This window comes from Vombatus ursinus, unplaced genomic scaffold, assembly GCF_900497805.2.
Source record: "Vombatus ursinus unplaced genomic scaffold, bare-nosed wombat genome assembly UNPS02012156.1, whole genome shotgun sequence".
Taxonomy (NCBI): domain Eukaryota; kingdom Metazoa; phylum Chordata; class Mammalia; order Diprotodontia; family Vombatidae; genus Vombatus; species Vombatus ursinus.
This window is the reverse complement of record NW_020951934.1, coordinates 1,645,827-1,670,977: the sequence shown is the minus strand read 5'-3', so window position 1 is coordinate 1,670,977 and position 25,151 is coordinate 1,645,827.

Here is a 25,151-nt window from a genome sequence, read left to right as displayed (position 1 = left end):
CAGGAGAAAATATGATGAAAACTAAGAGAGGAGAGAGTATTTGGGACAACAGTGTCAAAGATACAGAGAGATCAAGGATGGGGATCAAGAAAAGATTATTAGATTTGGCAATTAAGACACAATTGGTACCTTTGGAAAGTTCAGTGTCAGTTGAATGATGATGTCAGAAACCAGGTTGCAGAGGATTAAAAAGTGAGATGAGAGGAAATAGAGGCATTGAGTGTAGATAGCTTTCTCAAAGGCTGGGATGGGAGGTTGAGGGGGAGGGGTATATAGGATGATAACCAACAGGGTTAGTAGGATCAAGGGAAGGATGGGGAGATCTGGACATGTTTATAAGCAGCAAGGAAGCAATCAATAGATAAGGAAAGGATGAAAATTAGAGAGAGAGTGGTGATGATAGATGGGATCGTCTTCTGGAGATATTGGATGGATGGGGGTAGACAGAGCATGTGGAAGGTAATGAGAAGGGCCATCTCTTCATTCAAGATTGGAGTGAAGGAGATAATGAGGAAAGATGTCCCAATGATGGGAGATGAGGAAGAGAGGAGAAAAGGCTGCTCTCAGTAAATGGCCTTGATTTTTTTGTTGAGGTTTCAGGTGAGGTTCTCAGCTAAAACTCCAGGGAAAAGGGGTGTGATATGCAGCTTGAGGAGAGGTGATGTGGCTAATGGGACAGCAAATCAATTAAGAAGGAACAAAATGTTTGCCTTGCTGCAGCAAGGGACTAGTTGAGATTAGAAAATATAAATTTGTAGTGAACCCAATTGTCAGGGATTCATGATTTCCTCCAATTTTATTCAATAGCACCTTAATAGGAGCAAAGGAAGAAGATAGTAAGAATAATCTGCAGTTGAGGTTTAGCAAGATATGATTAGAGATAGGAAAAGGGGGCAAGAGATTTGAGGGCAAAGGATAATATAGAGTTGAGTTCAGTAAAGGAAAAGAGTATAGCAAATGCATGGGGTGATGACCTAGGCAAAAAAAACAGAAGGGTTGAGGGAATGGAGAGCAAGCTGACATGATTAGGAGTCATAAGGTCATAAGGAAAGAACTTGAGGGGGCAGCTAGATGGCGCAGTGGATAGAGCACTGGCCCTGAAGTCAGGAGGACCTGAGTTCAAATCTGGCCTCAGACCAAACACTTGACACTTACTTAGCTGTTTGACCCTGGACAAGTCACTTAACCCCAATTGCCTAAAATAAAGAAAAGAAAGAAAGAATTTCACAAAGATTTTAATTGGAAAAACAAGATTTGCTGAAAGTCAAGAACAAGGATCATAAAGGACAAGAAGGTACAGCATCCTTTTGATCTTCACCAGTGGAGAAAGCATCCAAATTGAAAAGTCATAGCTCCATTGTTTCCTAATCATTATTTATTTGATCCTCAAAACCATCCAACGAGTTAGACAAGGCAGCTATCATTGATTCCATTTTATAGTTGAAGAAACTAAAATCCGGTGGATGAATTGACTTAACCAAGCTAGTACTTGGCAGAGCCAGTATTTGAGCCCAGGTCTCTTTATCTGGTGCTTTTTACATTGTGCCATGATGGCCCTCAAGATGAGCCCATTTAAAAAACCCAAATTCCCTGCAAATGACATCAAGTGACTGGCTCAGAAGCCAATCAGAAATAAAAAATGCATTGTTACCCACTCCTTTGCTCATCCTATTACACAGTCAATAAATATTTACTGAGTTACCTACTATGTGCCAGGCACTATGCTAAGCTCTGGGGATACAAAAAAAGTCAAAAGACAGTCCCTGTCCTTGAGGAGTTTGTAATCAAATGGGGAGAGATCTGAAGCAAACAAATATGTACAAACAAGCTATGTACAGGATAAATAGAAAGTAAATAAAAGAGAGAAGGTGCTAGAATTAAGAGTAATAATAGTTTCAGGATCATCTCCAGTTGTCCTGATCTATACTTGGCCGCTAGACCTAAATGGCTCTGGAGGAGAAAGTGAGGCTAGAGACTTTGCACAGTTCTCTCTCACTTAAATCCAATTAACTTGGAGGTTATGACATCATCTTCCCAATATCATGGTTTTCTTCAATAATGAAGGACAAACCACCACCACACCATAGCTTCACTCCTGCCTGCCTCCATCAGCAGTGCCTGAGAATCACTGGGACCAGGGGACCATGCACAAAACCATTTCTAGAGCTGAGGAGAGAGCAGTGTCAGAGCACAAAGCTAAGAGGATTCAGGACTGCGCCAAAAATCAACTGAGGGTGTAGGAGGATGCCAGGTTCAGTTTCAGGAAGATCCAAATGTGCATCACATCTTTGATTTTCCCTTCTACTTCTAACCGAACCAATCTCTATAGCCACTAATCCCGAGGACTTTGGCAAGCTCTGGGTGGTCTGCTGCTAAATTGACTGTTCTTGATAGTGAACGAAACGAGGAGGGGAATTGAGGGGAGGGGTAGAGAGAGAGAGAAAGATAAGTTGAGGGGAGGGGATTGAGGAAGATGAAAGAGGGAGATGAGAGAAGGAAAATCTTTTGCTGAACTGCTCTTGTACCGTCTGCATGTTCCCAGAGAACTTGGCAAGGTTTTGTTCCAGGAGAACTTTGCTGGTCTTCTCACGGGGTGGCTGTCACAGACTCAACTCTCTCATCCCAAAGGAAGGCAGGAACAGAGTTGCAATGGGGAGGGGTTTGCTACTAACATGATGGAGACAGAAAGTAGGACCCATGAGCATGCATGCCTGCCTGCCAAGGGGAAAAAGAACTTGTGGCTCTCAGATGGAGTGGAAGGCAGACTCACGTGTCTAGCTCAGCATGACTCAAAAATCCAGAGGCACTGCAAATAGAGAGAAACAGGAAGGTTTTCAAAGTACAATTGTGTAGGCAGCTTCCATCCCAGCTGTATGACTTCAAACACATGGTCAGGACCACTAGAGCTTATTTCATTTGAGGTGAGAGGATGGGCACAGGCATCAGACGGGAAAGGGAAACAAAGTAGATGTCCATTGATTAGGGAATGAACAAACAAATTGTGGCACCTAAATGGAATGGAATATTACTGTGCTGTAAGCAATGCTGAACATGATGAATACAGAGAAGAATGGGAAGACTTAGATGAACTGATGCAAAGTAAAACAAACAGAGCCAGGAAAACACCATGCACAATGAAATGGAAAGAACAACCATAAAACAATTGAAAATGTATCTTACAAAATCACAAAGAACAAGTTTAGCCTCAAAGAAGAGATGTAGATTACTTCCCCCCACCATTCCTTGAGGGTGGGGTGGGGGGACTACTGGATGTAGAACATTTGAAATAATGTCAGATTTTTTTCAGTGTATTGATCCATTTTATGGAATTTTTTTCTCTTTTTCTCTAAAAAAAATGCTTTGTATAAGGGATAGTTCTCTGGAAGAGGGGGAGTGATATAGGGGGAAGTTTGGGTGATATAAAAACAAAAGATATCAATAAGAAACTACTAAAAACAAAGAAATGCCATTACTGTTTAAATTTTTTTAACATTTTATTTGAGGTTTTGAGTTCTAAATTCTACCCCTTCCCTCCCCCTTCCTTGAGATGGTAAGAAATCAGATATAGGTTGTACATGTGCAATTATGTAAAACATTTCCATGTTAGTCATTTTGTACAAGAAAACTCAAATAAAAGAAAAAATGAAAGAAAGTGAAAATGAGCATGCTTCAGTCTGTATTCAATCAATATCAATTCTTTCTCTGGAGGCAGATAGTATGCTTCATCATTAGTTCTTTGGGATTGAATTTGAACATTGTATTGCTGAGAATAGCTAAGTCATTCACAACTCTTCATCGAACAATACTGTTGTTATTGTGTACAATGTTCTGGTTCTGGTCATTTCACTTTGCATCAGTTCACGTAAGTCTTTCCAGGTTTTTCTGAAATCATCCTGCTTGTCATTTCTTATAGCACAATAATATTTCATTATAATCATATACCACAGCTTGTTTAGCTATTCCCAAATTGTTGGGCATCTCTTCTATTTCCAACTCTTAGCCACCACAAAAAGAACTGCTATAGATAAAGAAATCTCACCATTTCACCAAAGTGGAATATTTGTGCCTGACATTCAAGGCTCTTTAAAATGCCACCTTCTACTCTCTGACCTATAAGTTCCAGTCGAATTGTACTGTTCCCTTTCCCCAGAACACAAACTGCATTTTCTAACTCCCATGCCTTCATGCATTTTATTTTCTATGCCTAGAATGCTCACTTTCCCCTGCTTCACCTGCTGAATTCCTACCCACCCTTTAAAACCAAACTCAAATGACACTGCCTCCATGAAGTCTTCCCTGATTTCCACTAGTAAAGGTCTTTTCCCTTCAGACTTCACATATCACTTTGGTGCCACTCTAATCACTACCATGTAAAATTGTGTAGGGTGGTTACGTATCCTATTCCTCTACTGGACTGTAAACTCTAAGATGACAGACACTTTGTCTTTTCCAAACTTTGCCTCTTCCTCATTGTACAGCACCAGGCTTTGCACCCACCATTTGCTTGATAGGTGTTTTTCAAATGAGCAAATAGTTGGACTATGAAATACAATATTGATACGAACTGTTATTTTTATTTGGGACTATTAAGATACCCTGAGGGGGTGGGGGTAGGAACGTGATGATGTCCATCTGTGGGGTCAGGATGTCAGAGGAAGGGAAGAAAGGAAATAAATAGTAGAGAACTTGAAACTTTACCAATATGACCTTGGGAGTGGGTCGAGGGAGGCTGTTGCTAACAGGGTTGTTCTGAGTTCAGTCCTAGAGAAGACAAGGCTTTGACAGTCTCCACTGCAAGTATTCCCGGTCGCCTCCTTCTTAAGAATCAGTATCTCGAGTGAGCACAACAGAATGAAGAGCCGTGAGCTTTGTTTTTTGTGGGGCATCCAACCGGAGCAGGCAGAGCTGATTTTAATGAGACGTAATAATATTCTATCAGTACCACGAGCTATATAGACTGAGCCCACCAAGGGAACCTGCTTAACCTCCGAAATGATCAGACCTGTCAAAATAGGATCGTTTTGTTCCTTATTATAAATGAAAAGAAGATGTGATTTAAGTGTCGTCTTTTGGGTGTGTGAGCAGGATTCCCATAAATCAATCATCCAAAAATAAACTCTTTGGAGTGATTTGACTATACATGCAAGGGAAGTAATTTCTTTAAACAAAGCATAAAAGTATTACTATATCTCTCCAACATCAAAACAACTTTCAACATGCATGTTTGGGTTCCTAGGGTGTTTTTTTTTAATCATTTTTATGGTTCTGCATCTAATAGAAGTCAGTGCCAAGTCAATGTCTCCGCCTCATGCCCACACCTGTTTGGTTCCCTGTCCGGCACTCACACCGAAAATGAGGGGCAGGGGGAGGCAGCCCAGGGGAGCTGGGAGTAAAGAGCGGGGAGGGGTCTGAGTGTCAGGCTGCTGCAGGGCTCTCTGTAGGTGTGACTAACAAGCATTTCCACGGCTATTTCCATTGTATAAATAAGGCACGGAGTTTTCTCTCCCTCTGAGGTAGCTGGAGTTGCTGAGCCAAGCCGTCAAAGCATGCCTTTCACCTCCAGACTATGCAATATGGCTTGCCTTTGATGTTTTCAGTTTAATTTATCCCAGGGAACTAGACTGTCTGTTGACAATCTGAGGGGAGATTGTCACCGAGTTTGGGCCTGTCACACAAACTCCCCCGTGACTCCCAACTACCTGCCTCTCCAGCAGAAGACACTTTCCAGGTGAGGGGATTGGATTCCTCCACAAATTGGGAATTGTCCATCAGCTTTCCTGTCCCCCTCTGTCCTCACTCCCCCCACTTCCCAGAGATTCCAGGGCACTTTCTCACAAAGCTCCAATCTGTCCGCATTTTAACAACCTTGTACCTCAGTCGAGATGGAGTCTGAAAAGTTTAATATCATGTCAAATGAGAGAGCCAATAAAACTTGACATTATTAATATGATGTCAAGGGTTTTTCCAACTGCTTGGGGAAAAAACATTGTGTCCCATTAAGCACAGTTCCTTGCACTGCGAAATATTAAGTGACTTTTCAATGACTACCAGCTGGCACTATTAGTTTTACTTCCTAGATGTTGATGCCGTCGATTGCAAGAGGCCAGTCGAGAACCTTTTATGAAGATGTTAGATGAGCCTGTGCAATCAGGAAGGCTTTTAGATTTCCCAGGGATCCCTCTCTAAGTGGGGCCGTGTATGGAAATGGGGATATGAATTATTAAATGATTTAAATAACATTGAGCCGGAGTGAGCCTGACCTTACTCCCCTCCTTCTGTCCACTTATCCCTGAAGGGCTGAAGCTGCCCACCAGGAAATTCAGAGTTTTCCCCCTAGGGGGAAAAAATAAGGATGGGATTTGGAGGGGGGTACAGGCTCTTCCCACTTTCTCCCCTCCAGCAGCTGGGCTAAAGAGGCTAGTGGAAGTGGGTATCTCCAGGGTGACCCCACAAGGGTGTGAGTGCTGGCAGCTGTTGTCCACCTTGGGAGGCCCTGGACCTATTGGAAGGAAATTGCCTGGGGGCCACGGGGGAGGAGGAGGGAAGGGGGACTGTCCTTTTCCCTGGGCCAGCTCAGCTGTTGCTTCACTGCACGTGGCTTTCCCTGTCAAATTCCCTACCCAGGAAGAGGTCAGGACTTAAAATAAGCTGGTGTGACTCATGCCTGAGCTGTGAGATGCCTTGCACGAGCTCTGGCTTTTCAGGAATGTGCAGCTGGGGCAGCTGAAAGGAAGGCTTCCAAGGCACTGAACTGAATTTCCAAAGAGTTCGGAAGGGCTGGTAGGGACTTTGTAAAATCATCTCATCTCTCATCCTCCTCCAAAGCTGTGTCTAAACCAGCCTCTTTCCTGTTATTCAGCTTTTGCTTGGACTCACTAATACAGAGCCAGATGGGACCCTACTGTTCATCTAGTCCAATCCCCTTATTTTACAGATTGGATCAGCAGGTTCTTAACCTGGGGGTCCGTGAACTTGGGTGGTTAAAAATGCATCTCTATTTTAAAATTGCCGGTTTCTTTTGTAATCCTTTGCATTTCATTTTATACATTTAAAAATATTATTCTGAGAAAGGGGTCCATAAGCTTCATGAGACTGCCAAAAAGGTTCCTGACACCAAAAGAAATTAAGAGCCCCTGGATTAGATGGTATCCAAAGACCCCTGCCGCTGTAGTCCTAAGGTCTGTATCACAGTTGGATTTAGGATTCAGGTCCGTGCCTCCTAGCTGAGCAGTCGGCAAAGGAGATACCACAACCTGCCTTGGCCACTCACCCTAGAGTTCCTCCAAATTCCTCCCAACCCCCATCCACATGCACAAACACCGGGGGTCAGGGTAATGCAATGTCTAGGCCTGATCACCCCCTCCTCCCTTCCCTTTGGGGGCAGATGCATGTGTTTTCATTTCTAGGAGCCAAGACAGTCTGCTGCAGATAAAGAAAGGCAGCTGAAGGCCTTGTGCTTATTTATTTAAGCCCGTGGTATTTATTAGAGGGTCTTGTTCTTTCCAGGAGATCAAAGGAAGAACCTGGGCAGGGAACAGACCTTTCCTTCATTAGCCTCTGTGATGTTCTGTTTTATATCCTGCCCTTTGGGAGCCATCAGGGATGACTCCAGGACTGGCAGATGGAGGGTCGCTTGCTCTTCTTATATTTCAGTGAAGGGTGGGTATGGAGTGCAGTGAGGGGAGAGACACATTCTTTTGGGGGTGCCAATGAGATCATTTAATATGAACTAAGAACTAGCAATCTTTTTGGGGAATGATGACCTAATGTCCTTTTCTAAGTAGATCATAGGATCACGAACTGGAGGGGTTCTTAGAGATCACCTAGTCCAACCCCCCTCAATTTACAGAGACACCGAGAGGTACACCGAGGCACCAAGAAGTTAGGGGACTTGTCCAAGGTCACAAAGGCGGCAAGCAGTACCACTCTATGGAACTCCAGTTTTCTGACTACAAAGCCTGTCCTCTTCCCACTGGTCCATAGAACATGATCTGACCACACATGGTCAAAGCACTGACTCTGGAGAACAGGGACATGGGTTCAAATGTGGACTCCTGTGCTTACTAGATGTAATCTTGGGCAAGTTATGCAAATTCCTTGGACCTCAATTTCCTCATTTGAAAAATGAGGGGGAGTTGCACTAGACAGCCTGTCCAATCCCTTCCATCTCTAAAACGTTGAAGCCAGGATTTTCTCCTTGCTAAGTGCCAGAAATTGGAATGATTAAATGTAGAGAAGAAAAGGATAAATGGGAACTTTACCACTCTCAAGTGGATTTGGAGATATTTTGTAAGTCACGGGGAACAGCTTTTCTTTGTCCACAGCAGCAAAAGACGATGGAAAGCAAACTTACGTTACTGAGGGAGAGGTATGGTTCTCACTAGGAAATTTCTCCTGACTGAAAAAGGCAGTCAGAAACAAGAAAAGATGACGGTGATTCATTTCAAGAAGCTTCTGCTCTTGGGCTTTGATTTATGAGGCTGCACATGGCCCCCAGGCCAGCCTCTCCCATACTCAGTCCTTTCCTGTTTCCAGCAGGGTGATCCCAGGTGGTTCAAAAGGCAGTGGAGGTCTTTCTGGGTGATGAAGGCTATCCTTCCACTAGCCCCAGGAGGTAGGAGAGGGTTAAAGGAACCTTGCATGTTAGACCTAAGCATGTCCTTGATGCTGTAAACCTAGATCAGGGGTGGGGAACAGCATGGTAGAGACCCTTAACCTGGGTTTCTGGGAACTTGTTTTTAAAAAATATTTTGGTAACTACTTCAACATAATCAGTTTTCTTTGTAATCCTAAGTATTTTTTATCTTATGCATTTAAAAACATAATTCTGATAAGGGGTCCATAGGTTTCACCAGACTGCCAAACGGGGAGTCCACAGCACAAAAAAAAAAAAAGGTTAAGAAGTCTTGGCATACACTGAGGAAGGCCCACAAACAAGGAACCAAGTATTCTAGTCCTTTCTGTGACCTGGGGTCAATCACTGTTTACCTCTGAGGGCTGCAGTTTCCTCATCTGTAAAATGGTGATAACAGCATCTGCTGCACTCATCTCCTAAGGCTGCTGAGATGCGCAGATGAGCTGACAGATGTGATGGCACCTTGAAGGGTGGAAGGTATTCTACAAATGTGGGAGATTATCATTTCCCAGGAGGGGAAGTTAGACCAGAAGGTCCCTTTCGATGCTAAGGTGCTATGATTCTATGAACAAACACATTTTTTTCCCCAACAAGTTTGATATGAACTATTTATCCCCTGTGAGCAGGGCGTAGAAATAGATCTGCATAGGCAAGGAATTCTTTATATACTTCAGCTTAAAACTTACATTGTCCCAAGTCCCTGCTTTGTGTGCATCAAGAAGTCTCAGAACTATCTGTTTCATTGGGGTCACGTGGAACTCAGACCTGGGTAAGGAATTATTCATAGGCATCCATCTGGGATCTCAGTGTTGAAGGCTGCATGGAAACTGGGACCCCAGCAGGGCCCTGAGGCTGCACTTCTCCCCACTGGAGCTGCCCACAGCCAGCTGGCTACAGGTCCAGACATCAGGGCCTTTCTCCAGAGAGGGAGGAAGGGAATTGTTTCTCATTCCTTCTCACTGCCAATCAACCTTCTCTCACCTTTCTGCTTTAATGTCTTCATCAAGTGGCAGAGAAGAGGAACTGATCCATGGAAAGGACAGGAGCACCAACAAGCTTTGCAGTGCCCACTGCTCTTCTCGTGTCCCCATCGTCACCCAAGCTGCCACTCCACTGGAGGGGGAGGGGAGAGGGAGGGAGGGAGAGAAAGAAAGGGAGGGGTGGGACAGAGAAAGGGGTGGGAGAGACAGAGAGAGACACAGAGACAGAGACAGAGAGAGAAAGAGAGAGACAGAGAGAGACAGAGACCGAGAGAGACTGAGAGAGAGAGATGGAGACAGAGAGAGAGAAAGAAAGAAAGAGAAAGGGATGGAAGCGCCAGAGCAAGAGAGACAAAGAGAGACTGAGAAAGAGAGAGAGGGAGAGAGAGAGAGAGAGATGGGAGTGACAGAGCAAGAGAAATACACAGAGAGACAGAGAGACAGAGAGAGAGAGACAGACACACAGAGAGACAGAGACAGAGAGAGTGAGAGATGGAAGCGACAGAGCAAGAGAGACAAAGAGAGACAAACAGAGAGACAGACAGAAAGAGAGAGAGACAGAGAGAGAGAGAGAAGAGGGTGGGGGAGAGACAGAGAGAGACAGACAGACTAGGGAGACAGAAAAAGAAAGAGAAAGAGGCGAGAGAGATTTTGTACCCTTAAGCCTCCTCTGCCGCAGTTCAAAAGCCCAATCTTTACTGAAAATAAATTTAAAGGAGAATTTTTGATGTATATTATGGTCTCTGGTGGTAGAAGAGAACGCTGCCGGCGGTATATGGAGTTATGCAAAGCCAAAGTGGGATTACTTAAAAGTATCTGTAGCGCTTTGATTAACTGGTGTGTATTTTATTTTTTATATGACACAATCAGAGGCCTACATTGATAATATCTTTCTATTATTGTTTGACATGTAGAGCTCCCTCCTTCCTGTAGCCTAGAACTGGGTTTTTTTCAGGGTTGGAGAGAGGGGCAGGGGATCAAGGGGATCCCCAAAAATGAAGAAGAAAAGAGCTGCTGGAAATGTATTTTTAAAAGAGCAATTTTCAAATGAGTCCTGAAGCCCTGATGTCAAGCCAAGATCTAGGCAGTCAGAGATGGTTATTGGAAGAGTTAGTGGAAGAAAGGGCTAGGAAGAATCCTGCCTTCAGAGGCAGGACATCACTTTGGCAAACCGAGTGAGTAGCGATGCCTCTTAGAACAAAGCTCCATTTAGCAAAAAATCACCTTTTAGGTGATTAGGGGATAAGAGGAGGCTCTAGTTTCTTCAACATTTAATCAGGAACATCTATAAGTAAAAGGAGAGGGGCAATGGGAATGTCACCTTAGAAATAGGCTTCTCTTGGCCCCTGTCATATGGGCCATATCACTGGATAAAGACCATTCCGATAAAAACAAAGAACCATCCATTCCCATTGTTACCCCCAGGTATACATAAAGCACAAGGCACACTGTGTTATCACTCCCCATCCAAACTCTATGCTCCCCTTCACCCCAAACCATGACTTCTTCCAGTGGAAAAGGAATGTAAGAATATTCTGATAAGGAACAGCAAGAATACATCCCCATGTCTTCTCTTCACCTCTGATAATGAAGTTCCTGACAATGAAGAGTATTGTTGGAGCCCATTCTCTTTGGACAGCTGGTGTTACAGTGGATAGAACACTGGGCTTGAAGTCAGGAAGATCTAAGTTGAAATATAATGCAGACACCTACTAGCTGTGTGACCTTGGGCAAGTCACTTAACCTTGTCTGCCTCAGTTTCCTCAACTGTAAAATGGAGATAATAATAACACTTACCTCTTACAATTGTTTTGAGGATTAAATGAAATACTGTTTTATAAAGTGCTTAGTACATGGCCTGGATCATAATAGGCACTATAAAAATGTTAGCTATAAAATAATAATAATAAAAATATTATTATTGTTATTATCTTTGATAATAGAGGCAGGACATTTTGCCATTTGCTTACGACTCATGTACCCCACCTGCCAGTCTCTCTACACACACACACACACACACACACACACCCACCCTTTTCTTTCTGCTATGGGCACAGTAATTAACAATCAAATGCACTATTGCTTTAGGAGAGGGTGTGTCAATTGACCACCTTATAGCTCTACTGGGGAAACAACATGGAAACACATCAATTAGTCTATACAAATACATGTAGAGAATATATGATGTAATTCTGGGGTAAGGGGAAAATACTAATTACTGCAACAATCAGGAATGTAGCTAGGGATTCTTCAAGACTGAGGTAAAAAGGGAGAGTATCCCAAGGATAGAAGACAACCCCCACAAAGATACAGAGGTGGAATGTCATACATAACAAACATCGGCAAAGCCAGTTTGGTCAGAATGTAGAGTTCTTGAAGGGGAATAGCATACATTCTGTTCAGAAAGATTTGTTATGAGGTAGTGCGGTTTTAAGTAGTGATGATTTTAGGTGGTTTGTATTGGCTAAATAAGTTTTGCCATAGCATTTTAGGCAGAAAAAAAAACAAACAAACAACTTCTCTGCCTCCTAAAGAGAGATTGGAATCAGATTTTGGAGGGAGGAGTTTTCACTTTATCTTAGAAGAAATAAGGAGCCATTGAAAGTCCTTGAGCAGGGGAATGCTATGGTTAGGTCTGAACTTTAAGAAAATTAATCTGGAAGCTCAGTGGAGGATGGATCGTATGAGGCAGAGACCAGCTAGGATGCTATTACAGTAGTTCCTCAGGTAAAAGGCCTGGAATAGGCTGATAGTGTTGGAAGTGGAGAAAAGGAGATGGATGTGAGATATGCATAGATACAGAAGCAACATGACTTGGCAAGTCAATGAATATGATGGGGTGAGGGACAATGAAAAGTACAGGGTTACAACAAGGTGGTGAACTATGGTGGCTGGAAGGATGGTGACGCCCTCAACAGAAACAGGGAAGTTGGGGGAAGGGAGTGGTTCATAAGAAGACACAGCTCTTCCCTTTGTCTAAGCGACCATGTCTGCTGAAGTTTGAACTTTAATGCCTTTTGTTCTATTGAGATGGCTACAGATTCCTTCTTGCTAGGCTAGGAAAAGGTTAGGAGTTCAGGTGGCATGTATAGAGCAGAAAGACATCACATGGGCATCCTTAAGGCAATCTCAAAATCAGCCTGTCCCCTGTTCTTGATTACCTCCCCACAGCTTTTTTTTTTCTTTTGGCTAGGCAATGGGGTTAAGTGACTTGCCCAGGGTCACACAGCTAGTAAGTGTTATGTGTTTGAGGACAGATTTGAACTCAGGTCCTCCTGACTCCATGTTCTATCCACTGCGCCACCTAGATGCCCCCTCCCCACAGCTCTTGCTTTTCTCCAGACACCATATATTCAAGCCTATAGAGTTCTAAATGTGGAGTAATGATGCTCCAGACTGGAAATAGTCCAGCATGCTTTTGCATGAATCATAACTGCCCTATGGCCCATTATGCAGGGCAGGGTGACTTGAAAGGCCATGGCCCTAAGCCCTAAGGTCCCTTGATTATTTAGTGCCTTTGCCTTCTTCAGCTCATTTGGTCCAGTGCCCAGCCCCATAGACCAGACTCTTTTCTTTCTCCTCACCCCATGGCAGGGTGAGCAAAACTTTCTATAGATGCCATTTCTCAGAGAAGAGGCTCCTGGGCTGTTGAAAAGTGGATGATGCAAGCCCCAGTCAGTCATTTAGAGCATTTCCTTAAGCTCCCAAGTGTAGAGTACTGTAGAAAAGAAATAGAAAATGTGGCCCCTTCTGTGAAGACAACATACACCACTGGATTTGGAGTCAGTAAACCTACTCTTGAGTCCACACTATGCCAGTCACCGAATTAGAACCTTTGGAAAGTCCTAGATTCTCTAGGTATCAAATTTGTCCTCTATGAAATTAAAGGATTAAACTAGACCATGAGATCATAGATTTTGTAGCTGGAAGAGACCATACATGTCATCAATTTCCTTATTTTAAGTTGAGAAAACCAGAGCCCAGAAAAATTAAATTACTTGCCATGGGTCAATCAGCTACTAAATGTCTGTGGTGGGATTCAAATCCAGGGCTTCCTTGGAACATTAAACTGTCAGGTGCAATTTCTGAAATGCCTTCCAATTGTAGTCAGGAGATCTGGGTTCTGGCCATGGCCCAGTCACTTTTCACATGTGTGACTCCAGATATGTCATTCTCCCTCTCTGGATTTTATTGGATTAACAATTCATCAACCAACAAGCATTTATTAAGTGTTTACTATGTGCCAGAAACTATGCTAAAGGCTGATGATACAAAGAAAAGTTAAAAAAAAAAAAGGTCCTGCTGACAAGAAGCTTAAATTCTAATGTTGGAAAGACAGCATGTAAATAACTATGTACACACAAGATATATACAGAGAAGATGGCAGGTGTTGTTGTTTTGACATCAGGAAGATGATGTCTTGCAAGTGAATGGGATTTAAGTGAGGCAGTACTGTGCAAAGTCACCGGCCTCACTCTCTCCTCCAGACTCATCTGGTTCTAGTGATAAGATATTAAGCTAAGGTCTTTCTCAGGTCTCAGTACATCTGAGGCAATGCCCATGCAGTGATTAAGGCTAGGTAAGAAATAAGGCGTCTTTTACCTAGTCAAAAAGAGAAAAAAAAAATTGATCTGGGAAGGGAAAACCCTCAGGGATTCTGGCCAAAAGAGAAACAATTGCTATTTGTACCCACTGAGCCATCAAAACCCCAACAATGACCACGTGAGGCTTGGCCTGGGACCCATTGTTGGCCAATCAGTGAGAGCCAGTGATTTGGGCTTAAGCTTCATTGAATCCCAATGGGTTTTATCAAAGCCTGGTTTTCCAATGCTGTATTTCAAGAATTCATAAATGAAACTACATGGGGCAAAAGAGTTAATTGCCCCAGTTTTTTTTTTTAATAATAGAATAAATAAGTAGGGGAGAGGAAAAAGAAAAGAAATCTAGCTTGTAAACCCCAAGATATCTTGTGATAAAACCTCACAATCAAAATTTATATTCCTTGAGCAGAGCACCCACAGGTAAAGAGTATGATTCCCTTCCTCCCTCCCTCCTCTCCCTCCTCTCCCCCCTGTCCCTCAGTCCACACAGATGGAAGGTAATCTTGGAGGGAAGGCACTAGCAGCCATATGACTGTGAACAGCCTCTTGCAGGAGGCAACCTTTGAGATGAGACCTGAAGGAAGCCAGCCAAGTTAATGGGGAGGTGAGGAGGGAGAGCATTCCAGGCATGGGAGACGGCCAGTGCCAGGGCACAGAGACAGAGATAGGAGGCGGAGTGTTAGGTATGAGGAGAAACAAGTCTACTCGTATAATTGAGTCGCCGAATGACTGGAGGAGAGCAGTGTGTGTAGTAAGACTAGAAAGACAGGAAGGGGCCAAGATGCCAAACAGAGGAGTCTATCTATTTGGTCCTAGAGGTGATAGAAAGCTATTGGAGCTTACTGAGGAAGAGAATAACATGGTCAAACCTTGCTGTTGTTGCTGTTGGAGTCATTTCAGTCACGTCTGACTCTTCATGACCCCACTTGGGGTTTTCTTGGCAAAGATACTGGAGTGGTTTACCATTTCCTTCTCCAGCTCATTTGACAGATGAAGAAACTGAGGTAAACAGGGTTAAGCGACTTGCCCAAGGTCACACAGCTAGTAAGTGTATGAAGGCAGATTTGAACTAAGGTCCTCCAGACTTCAGGCCTAGCCTTCTATCCACTGTGCCACCTAGCTGCCTGTCAAACCTACATTTTAGCACAAATCACTTTGACAGCAATATGGAGGATGAATGTGAGTAGAAAGAAACCTGGGGCAGAAAACCTATTATTAGAATGTTACAATACTCAGATGAGGGTCTGAATTGGGATGGTAGCTGTGTGGGTGGGGAGAAGGGGATATATATGGGGATATACAGAAAAAAAGAAATTGCAAGATTTGGCAACTGATTAGATTTGTAGGACAAGAGAAAACAAGGAGTCAAGGATTGTAGTGTCCTTGACAATTATAAGGAAGTTCAGAGAATGGGTAAATTTGGGGGTAAAGATAGTGATTCTGTTTTGGATCTGTTGATTTTGATGACTACTGGATATTCCACTGGATATCCAGTTCAAAGTATCCAACAAACAGTTGGTGATGCAGGATTGGACTCCAAGTTCTTTCCCAGCTTTTATATTCTGTGTCTGTTGCCTCATTTTATCTTCACATCTGTAAAGCGAGGATGGGTCACATTATTCAATCTATTTTATAGACAGGGAAAACTGAGACTCATACAGTTTCAGCCACTTACCCATGGTCACATAACAAGTCAGCAGCAGGACCCACTCTACAAGCTGGATCTTTTGTTTCTCTGTCCAGTTCTCAGCAATCTGCTTCAATTCCCAATTTTCCTGAAAATGGTGGTTATGTTTACGTGCCTGCTTGAGGGCTTTCCCCATTTTTTCAGGGGGAGAGGAGGTGGGAGGTAGAAAGGGTTGGGGATTCAGCTCTGTGTAGAGTGAAGCCCAGAATCTACTGACAATTTTGAGACTGACTCCAAGCCCAGTTAGACACATGGAAATCTTTTTCAGTGTTCTAGCGGAGCCATGAATCATCCGTGGTGATTCCAAAGTTGGAAAGCCTGTCAAGGGAGTTTCAAGATTGGTCTCTCCCTCTGAGCTCTTTATTAGAAATGGCACCAAGGGAATTGAGGGCCAGTCAATGGACACAAAAGAAGATCACAGGTTTGCAAAGACTCAGGTGACTCCTGACTCATGAGTCCCATACTCCTGAGACAACTTCAAGGAGATCTTCAGAGAGACTTAACAAGGATCGCTTCTCTTAATTAGAGCTGAAAAGGGGGAGTTGAGTTCATGCTGGGGTAACACTTGTTTCTCCTTTCTTTCCCTTTGGTCGTTTCTCCTTAAAGATGTACCCATGCTCTACCCCAAGTTGGTAAAGGAGATCCCCCCAAAGAATCCTCAAGCTGCAGGTGTAGAGTCCGTTGGACAAATACCATCTTGCCCTGAGGGCTAATTTAATTTTGTTTTGTTTTATCAGACCTGCCACTTCAATGGTTTAGGGAACTCTAGTGTGAAATGTTCTCTACTAGAGTAGGTCAACATCTACTCTACAACTAATGGTCTTAAAGTATTACCTGGGGAACTGAAAGGTTAAGTAATTTGCCCAAGGTCACTCAGTCCTTCCAAGTCAGAGGTGACATGAAGCCGAGTCTTCCTGACTCCTCAGGTCAGCTGTCTATCCATTCCACATTTTGGTTCTCATGAGAGCCAGCTGGTAGAATGAAATGTTTTGAATTCTTAAGATCAATATACCTTGTGTCTGGAGGCATGAATCCTAGTCCTAGCTCTTCCATTAACTAGCTTAATAACCTTGGGTAAGTCCATTAATTTCTCTGACCATTCCCTGTAAACATGACTACCTCTAAAATTTCTTCTAGCTCTTATGTTCCACAAATGTATGATTCATATTTCAAAGGATCTGTAATCTCACTGATGTAGGTACTCTTTACAATGATGTTAATTGCAACATATCTATGCCCCCTCGTTCTGGGTAACTTGTGTCCATGTTCTGCCATAAATCCTCTACAGGACATTCACCCAACCTGCTTGGAACTTTCCTTTAGTGCTCTTGTCATTTTAGGGATGCCAATGGAAACACAATGGCTATCTATTGGTTATCCCTTGTTCTTACCACCTGTCCAGGTCACCTTCTTTTTCTGGTCATCCCAGAATCGTTTTTAATTCTAATATGCTTTATTGGATGGATGGATGGATGGATGATTATATGAGGTGTCCCAAAGATCTCAGTGCAGCTTCAAGAGCTAAGAAAGTTTTCAGCTATTCTAAGGTATGACTATTAGTCCTGATTACTCCATTCAGAATAGCTGGGAAGTGAGGGGTATTTGCCACTACCCATGCTCCTTTACTTTTTTACATATAAAATGTTCAACTCTTAGCCATAATGTGGCCAGAGTATGGCTTTGGTCAGCAGAAAGAAACCTCTAATTGGAGAATAACACTATTACTAATAATAACTCACTTTTATATAGAGACAACAAGGTGTTATGTAGAGAATATTGGATTAACCTCTCTCCTGGCCTAGAATCTTACGTCTCCAACTGCTTCTCAGACATCTCATATTGGATGTAGAACAGACCTCTTAAACTTAACAAGTTCAAAACTGAACTCATTATCTTTCCCCTTAAAGCCTCCCCCTTTTCAAACTTCCCAAAGGACCATCATCCTCCCAGTCCCTCAGAATCTCAACCTGGTCTTCATTCTCAACTCCTTGCTATTTCTCACCCCTCATATCCAATCTGTTGCCAAGGTCTACTGATTTCACCTTTGTGATATCTTTCAAATATGACCCTTCTCTTCTCCGACACTGCCACCACTTTGGTACAGACCCTTATCTCCCCACACCTGAACTATTGCATTAGCCTGCTGGTGGTCTACTTGCCACAGGTGTCTCCCCATTCTGGGCTATCCTTCACTCAGCTGTCAAAGTGAGCTTTCTTAAAGTTCGGGTTTGACTATGTCACCCCCATTCTCAGTAAACTCCAGTGGCTCCCTATCACCTCCAGGATCAAATACAAAATGCTTTGTTTGTCATCCAAAGCCCTTCATAACCCAACCCCCTCCCTATCTTTTCAGTTTTCATACACCTTATACCTTCTCACCCCCATGTATCTTTGTGCGTGTATCCGGTGACACTGGCTTCCTTCCATGAGCAAGGTATTCCATCTCTCAGCTCTGGGTATTTTCTCTGACTTGTGGGGGTTGTGTCTTTGAGTCTGGAGAACTGGAAGAACTTGGCCAAAAATGTCTAACCTTATCTACTACCATGTCTTCCACCAGAAAGGGATCACAGGATCATGGATTTAGAGCTTAAAGGGATCTTAGCAGTCAATCCAACTCAGAGAGTCAGTCCAACGTTCTCATCTTATAGATGAGTAAACTGAGGCCCAGAAAGGTTAAGTACATTTTCTGTAACTGTGCCCCATTCCTGGCATGTTGTCCCTCCTCATCTACACCTCTTGGCTTCCCTGGCTCCTTCAAATCTCAACGAAAATCCCATATTCTGCAAGAAGCTTTTCGAAAGCCCTCTTAATTCCAGTGCCTTCCCTCTGTTAATTATTTCCTATTTATCCTGTATATAGCTTGATTTATTGTTTCTTTCACTAGGTTTTCATTAGGTTTCTCTGAGGGTAGGAACTGTCCTTTGCTTTTCTTTGTATCCCCAGTGCTTGAGACAGTGTCTGGCACATAGTAGGCATTTCATATATGTTTATTGACTGAGCGAATGACTTGGATTTGGATGGCAGAGTCAGAAGCTCTAGGCTCACATCTTGGCTTTAGCACACGCTAGGGCTAGAACCACAAGGAATTCCATGAACATCCATTTCCTCACCAATACTTGCACTCTAACTTAGATGACCGTTACAAGGAAAACCCTTCACAAACTTCTCAACTTCAGTAAAGAAATGTGAATAACCATTATACGTTAATTACAGTTTACAAAAAAGAGTTTCCTCATGATGGCTTATGAAAGTAAGTAAGACAAATATTATGTAGCTAGACATGAAGGAAAGATGAAGGAAACTAAACAGATCAAGGTTAAGTGACTTGCCTAGGGTCACACAGCTATTGAAAAGGGTCTTAAGCTGAAGCTTTCCGGTCTGGTCCCAAGTAAGGTGCCTGTCCACTACACCAAGTAGATAACAATGACTTTTCTTCCCACCAATGCTAAGGAACTGTTATTTCTGATTTCAAAAGGAGAATCAAGTCCGTGACTCATTGATATTTACCTCTGAAAATAGAAACCAAGTATGGGAATCAAATTGATAAATAATCTGTAGGCAATATGGGCCAGTGGAAAGATTTATAGGCAGTAGGACCTGGTGCTGGGTTTAGAATCAGGGAATTTGGGTTCAAATTTCAAGTGTCATTTACTGCCTCATAACGTAGTAAAAAACCCTTCTATACCTCAGTTTACTCATCTATAAGATGAGAAGGTTGGACTAACCCTCTAAGACAGACTGACCTCTAAGATGCCTTTCAGCTCTAAGTCTATGATTCTGTGATCCCTTTCTGTACTTGCCCTCTCCTGTGCCAGGGTGGAAGACGTGTTGGAAGAGAACATTTGATATTGGCCAAGTTCTTCCAGCTCCCCAGACTCAAAGACAGAGCACCCATAAGTCAGTCTCATTCTGGTTTCCCCACTCCTCTTTTAAGGCTGTCCAATGCTGGCTGACAGGCAAGAGGCTTGGAGCAGGTTCTGAGGGGACTGGAGATTCAGGGGATGGTTTGGCCGTCTTTGAAGAATCATGCGGACCTGGATAAAGTCACTGGTGTTTATTTGGGTGGCGGGCTGCTATTTAAAATCGTGCTTTGTTTCTGAAAATGAGACAGCTGGGGCTGCATTTGGTGGATAAAGACATTTTGTTGAACTTTCAAAATGGGGTATTATTTTCCATTTACACTTATTTCACGGAGAATTGTAAGAAGATGAGATTGTAGATGTGTCTGTGATATGCAGTAATGAGTGATGGATCTTTGAAGGTAAAAATATCTCTAGGATATTTCTTTTTTTCTCTCTCTTCCGAGCCTCAGGTTGTGTAGTGGGTTTTTTTTTTTTATGAGTTGTTGTGTTTGTTTTTGTTTTTAATATCAGAATGGAGAGTGTCTCTGGTGGGAACACAAAATATTCTCTTCTCTTTGTCTTAATAAACGTTCGAAGAAATGAAATAATATTAAAAATTCTCCCATGGGGCAAGAACACCAAATGCTACAGGGGGAAAAGCACTCCCCAACTCCCTGGACTGTTAGGTGACAGAAGGAAGGTGAGCCAACAGAACTGGAATACTTTCAGGAGCAGACTAAGAAACTGTTCCTGCTGGGTCACTCACCCTAAGGCAAAAGGAAATTGAGTGAGGAAAGGGAGCAAAGAGGAAACATTTAGCAGCCAATGGGGAAAAGAGGAGAATGGGAAAGAGAGGAGACCAGAAACCAAGTAGATATTTCTCTCAAACCCTTTTTATTCCAGATGGCTCACTTGTTGTTCTGGAAACTGGCATCACTTTGGGGTGTACATCTCTGAGAAGTCTCACTTGCCGTCTTCTCACCCCATTGTTCTCTTCCTCCTGAAAATTACTTTGGATAGAAATCAGGAAAGGAGAGAGGGGAGGAGAGAGAAATGTTCAGTCTGATTCTCTACTTTCAGGAGAAAAGCATAAAAATCAAGGGTCTGGAAATGGCATAACCACAACTGACTTTGATAAAGCTGGGTGGTCATGAAGCTCTTCATAGCCATTGCCTCATGGAATCTTCACAACTGATCTATGAGAAAGACATTGCAAGTATTACCATACCATTTTACAGGTTAGGAAACTGAGGTTCATAGAGGTGACATGACTAGTCCAAGATCATCTAAGTGGTAGGTCTGGGATTTAAACCCAAGTGTACTGTAGGACCCGCTCTCCTCTGACTCTTCTACACTCTCCATTCACTCTTCATTCTCACAGCCCAGGGGGAACATTATTAAATACCTATCTGTGTGTATGGTGTGGAGAGCATCAGGAGAACTGTAGGCCTTGGTCATCGGCCTGGCTGTAGAAGCAGAGCCCACAGAGGATGCTTAGGATTCCATCTTGCCAGGCTGCTGACACATCTGAAAAGCAACCATAGTGGGTAAGGGAATGAAGCAGATACCATATAGCAGGAGCACCATTTTGAAAGAGGATGAACTACTTCCCTCTTTGCTGGGTCTACTTTAGTACCTGAGGACTCTCAGTCTACCATCCTTGCTAGGCAGTCACAATGCCATGTTCAAAGACCACCTGCCACCTTTAAGTTAGACAGGTATATCAAGGTACTAGCTAATGAAATCAAATTTTAAGGAAAATGCTAGAACTTAGACATGCATAAAATCACAGGATAATAGATTTAGAGTTGGAAGGAAACTTACAGGTCATGTAGTCTAGCCACCTCACTTTACAGGGGAGGAAACTGAGGGCAACAGAGATTAAGTCATTTGCTCCAGGTGACACAGGCCATGAGTAGCAGAGTAACACGATCCCAAGTTAGGGTGCTGTTTCCACTGTACCATGATGTCTCTGAATTACTGTTCTCAGCCATCTTGGGAGATTATGCACTTATTCCAACGGTGCTGCCATTATGGGAGACTACACTTTGGGAACTGCCTTCACAGTACAGGACAAGTTTTTTTGAACATCCTTGGTAAAGGCAAATCTTCTTCTGCAGAGGGTAGACTTGATTTCTTGGAAATATCCCAGAGTCCTCTGGAGCCAAGCCTGGACAAGAGTTGGGGAACCAAGCTGGGTAACACAGAGGTGAGCAGTAACGTTAAGAAGCCTTATTTTCTTGGGTAGGCTTCTCAGCCTTTTCTGCCGTACCTCTTCATCTGTTTCCATGCATTTTTGAGTTGTTGACTTGACCACAAAGGAACAGGAGAATGCTTTATGACCTCCAACCCAGATTTGCAAAAGGGCTACCTGGCCACCAAAGCTGGCAGGGGTTTGGGTGTCCTTTGCTCATATCTCTTGGAAGAAATATTCTGCCTTCCCTAACAGTTGGGCCAAACAGAGAAAGACAAGCCTACAGCTTGAGAACTGGAGAACAGAGACCTTTTAATTCCATAAGGTGAAGCTGCATCCTGCCTCAGACTCTTTCTACCATAATACTTCTACATAAATTCCCAATCCCCTTAAGGATATATGTGGGAAATCATGCATTTGGAAGGGAGCAGGGGGAAGGAGAATTAATAACCCTACAGAGCGGAGATGCACACCCTCCCAACTATTTGTATACACCAAAAATGTCTGTGACCCTAGGCCAGAGAAGTGAGCTGAATAAAGAAGGATTTGGGGCAGTTAGGTGGTACAGTAGACAGTGTCAGGCCTAGAGACAGGAAGACTCATCTTCCAGAGTTCAAATCTGGCCTCATACACTTACTAGCTGTGTGACCCTGGGCAAGTCACTTAACCCTGTTTACTTCAGTTTCTTCATCTGTAAAATGAGCTGGAGAAGAAGCTGGCAAACCGCTCCAGTATCTTTGCCAAGAAAACCCCAAATGGGGTCACAAAGAGTCAGAGATGACTGAAAATGACTGAACAACAACAACATAAAGAAGGATTTGTACTATGGTTCAATTTAGTGATTTCTATCTGGAGCCTGTCGCACTAATCCTAGGCTTTGAGAGACATTCTCCAGCCCTGCCATATTCTAAAAGCTGGGGGAAGATTTGGAAAAGGGGAAAGAATCAATTACTGCATGGAGATGTGAAAGATCAGTTCTTTCCTGACAGGAAACCAAAAGGGGAGCAGAGTCTAGAAAAGATCATGGCAGCTGGAACCAGCTTGACCCCTCATTTGTTTGATGCCCTTGCAAGGGTCACTTGACTCCTCTGGGCCTCAGTTTTCTCACCTTTAAATGGGGTTAATAATCTTGTTTTCATAAGGAAGACATTGAAAGGACAAGCAGGATCATAGATGGGAAAGGACTTTGAGTTCCTCAGAACACGTCTGATGTGTTATTAATTCTTGCTATAATTATCATCATTACCATTATTGTTATTCAGTTCTCCAGGGGAGGAGTAGGGATGAACTGAGATGAGTTTCATTACGGTACCTCTGAAGAATCATAGATTTAGAGGTGGAGGAAACCTTAAAAGTATGTAGTCCAAGTCTCTCATGTTACTAAAGAGGAAACTGAGGCCTGTAAGAGTCACACAGGTAGGTCAGAATGGAAGGGATATTTCAACCCAGCTCCTCTGACTCCTGATAGTCTTCTCCTTCCTCTCCTCCCCCCCCTCCCGTTTTCCACCCATTTGTCAGAACCTAGGAGCCCATCCCCAACACCTCATCCAGTAGCAACTCCTTCCTCCTCCATCCCACAATCTGCTTTTTTGCCAGGCCACCCGAGAAGTGTACCTCAGCAGCTCCCCGCCACTCTGGAGTCGCCCTTGATTTAAGGCCACGGGGGGGGGAAGTAATTAAATGTAATTGAGGCTGCGGCTTCTAAATGAAGACATACAGCAGCCTGGGCGGTAATTAATCACTGCTTTTCCCCGTGTACCGGAAACCAGTATTCGGTTCAGGACAAACTGGGTTTTTATCTCCATGCACACAGGCCGCTTTCCAATTCCCCAAAAACCCTCACTGGGGCGCCTTCTCGACATTCTGCAATTACCTCCACCAATCCTCATTTTTCAGCCTCCTCACTACTTACTGCAGTTGTTTTGGGGAGCTCAGAAGGCAGCAGGGGTACAGTGTTTCCTGCCTATCCCTCTCCTCAAATCTGCCTTCTAGAATATTAAAATAACAATAATAATAATAATAATAATTAGAGACAGAGAGTAAATTACCCCATTGGCAAATGTCAACCATCTCTGTTTCTCCTCAACATCTCTGTCTCTGGATTTTATGTGCTCCATGCTATTCTAAGCTGATAACATAGATAGTGCCTGGTTATGGCCTGCCTTCTCCCCCCTGGGGTGGGAAGGGATTACAGCTGTTTTAACGCTGGGAGTCATAGAGCTTGTAAAGAGCTTTATGCTCTGAAGAGGGAGAGAGTTACATAAGTCCGTGGAGCTCCTGCTCCGCAGGACACTGAGCTCCAAGTGGCATTTAATTAAAGAGAGGATGATGGCCCCTGTTGAAGATACTGTCACCGGACCCTGTCCTTGCCTGCTGATGTCCTACCAGCTTTTGCGCTAAAACGGAAATTAAGTGTGGTGTCATAGTCATTTAGGGCATTAGGAATGGAAGGAACCGGGGAGCTGGCTCTGAGTGCCAGCTCCTGGCCCTTTGCCCACCTTATTAACAAGGTGCAAACGAGGACCTGGGATGGGAGAGGGAAAGCAGCTGGAGGAAAGAGTCTGTCTCAGCAGGCACAGATAGAAGGAGTGCAAGGAAGCACAGGGAAGACATGTCCCAAATCACTGCCTTGGCAAGGAAGGAAATTGGCAAAAATATCGAGAGAGCATCTCCTTCACCTGTTAGGCCTTGTGCAGAACACCCTCTCTCTCCAGGATCTCTGTCTGCCTGGCAGGAGAGTCGTAGGGGGTAAAACGTAAGGGGCATTAGCATCTTTAGATACTCACCTGCCATCAGCTGTGACTTGCCCAGGGCCAAGAGGCTGGTGACTCTCTGCAAGTCTGCATTAAGACTGCCAAGGTCAGGGAATCCTGGGCCCAGTTGGAATCTGACACTGTGGTTCCAGAGCTATTTGCTAAATAAAGAGCACAAGTCTCAGTCACGACGAATGGACTGAGTGCACTCTGGTGTTTTGTTTCGGTTTTTTTTTTCTTTCTTTTTTTTTTTTCTTTCTTTCTTCTTTCCTCCTCAGTCACCCTGACCTTTATTTCTGGCAGCTGTACCGGGTAGAATGACTGACAAGGCTCTTCTTGGAAAATTTAGAAGTCAGACTTCGTGCAATTTAGCAAAGGCAAGAATTTCGGGGACTAGCTTCTGCTTCTCCTCCTCCCCTTCACCCTCCCCACCCCCAGCCCTGATCCCCTCAGAGCAAA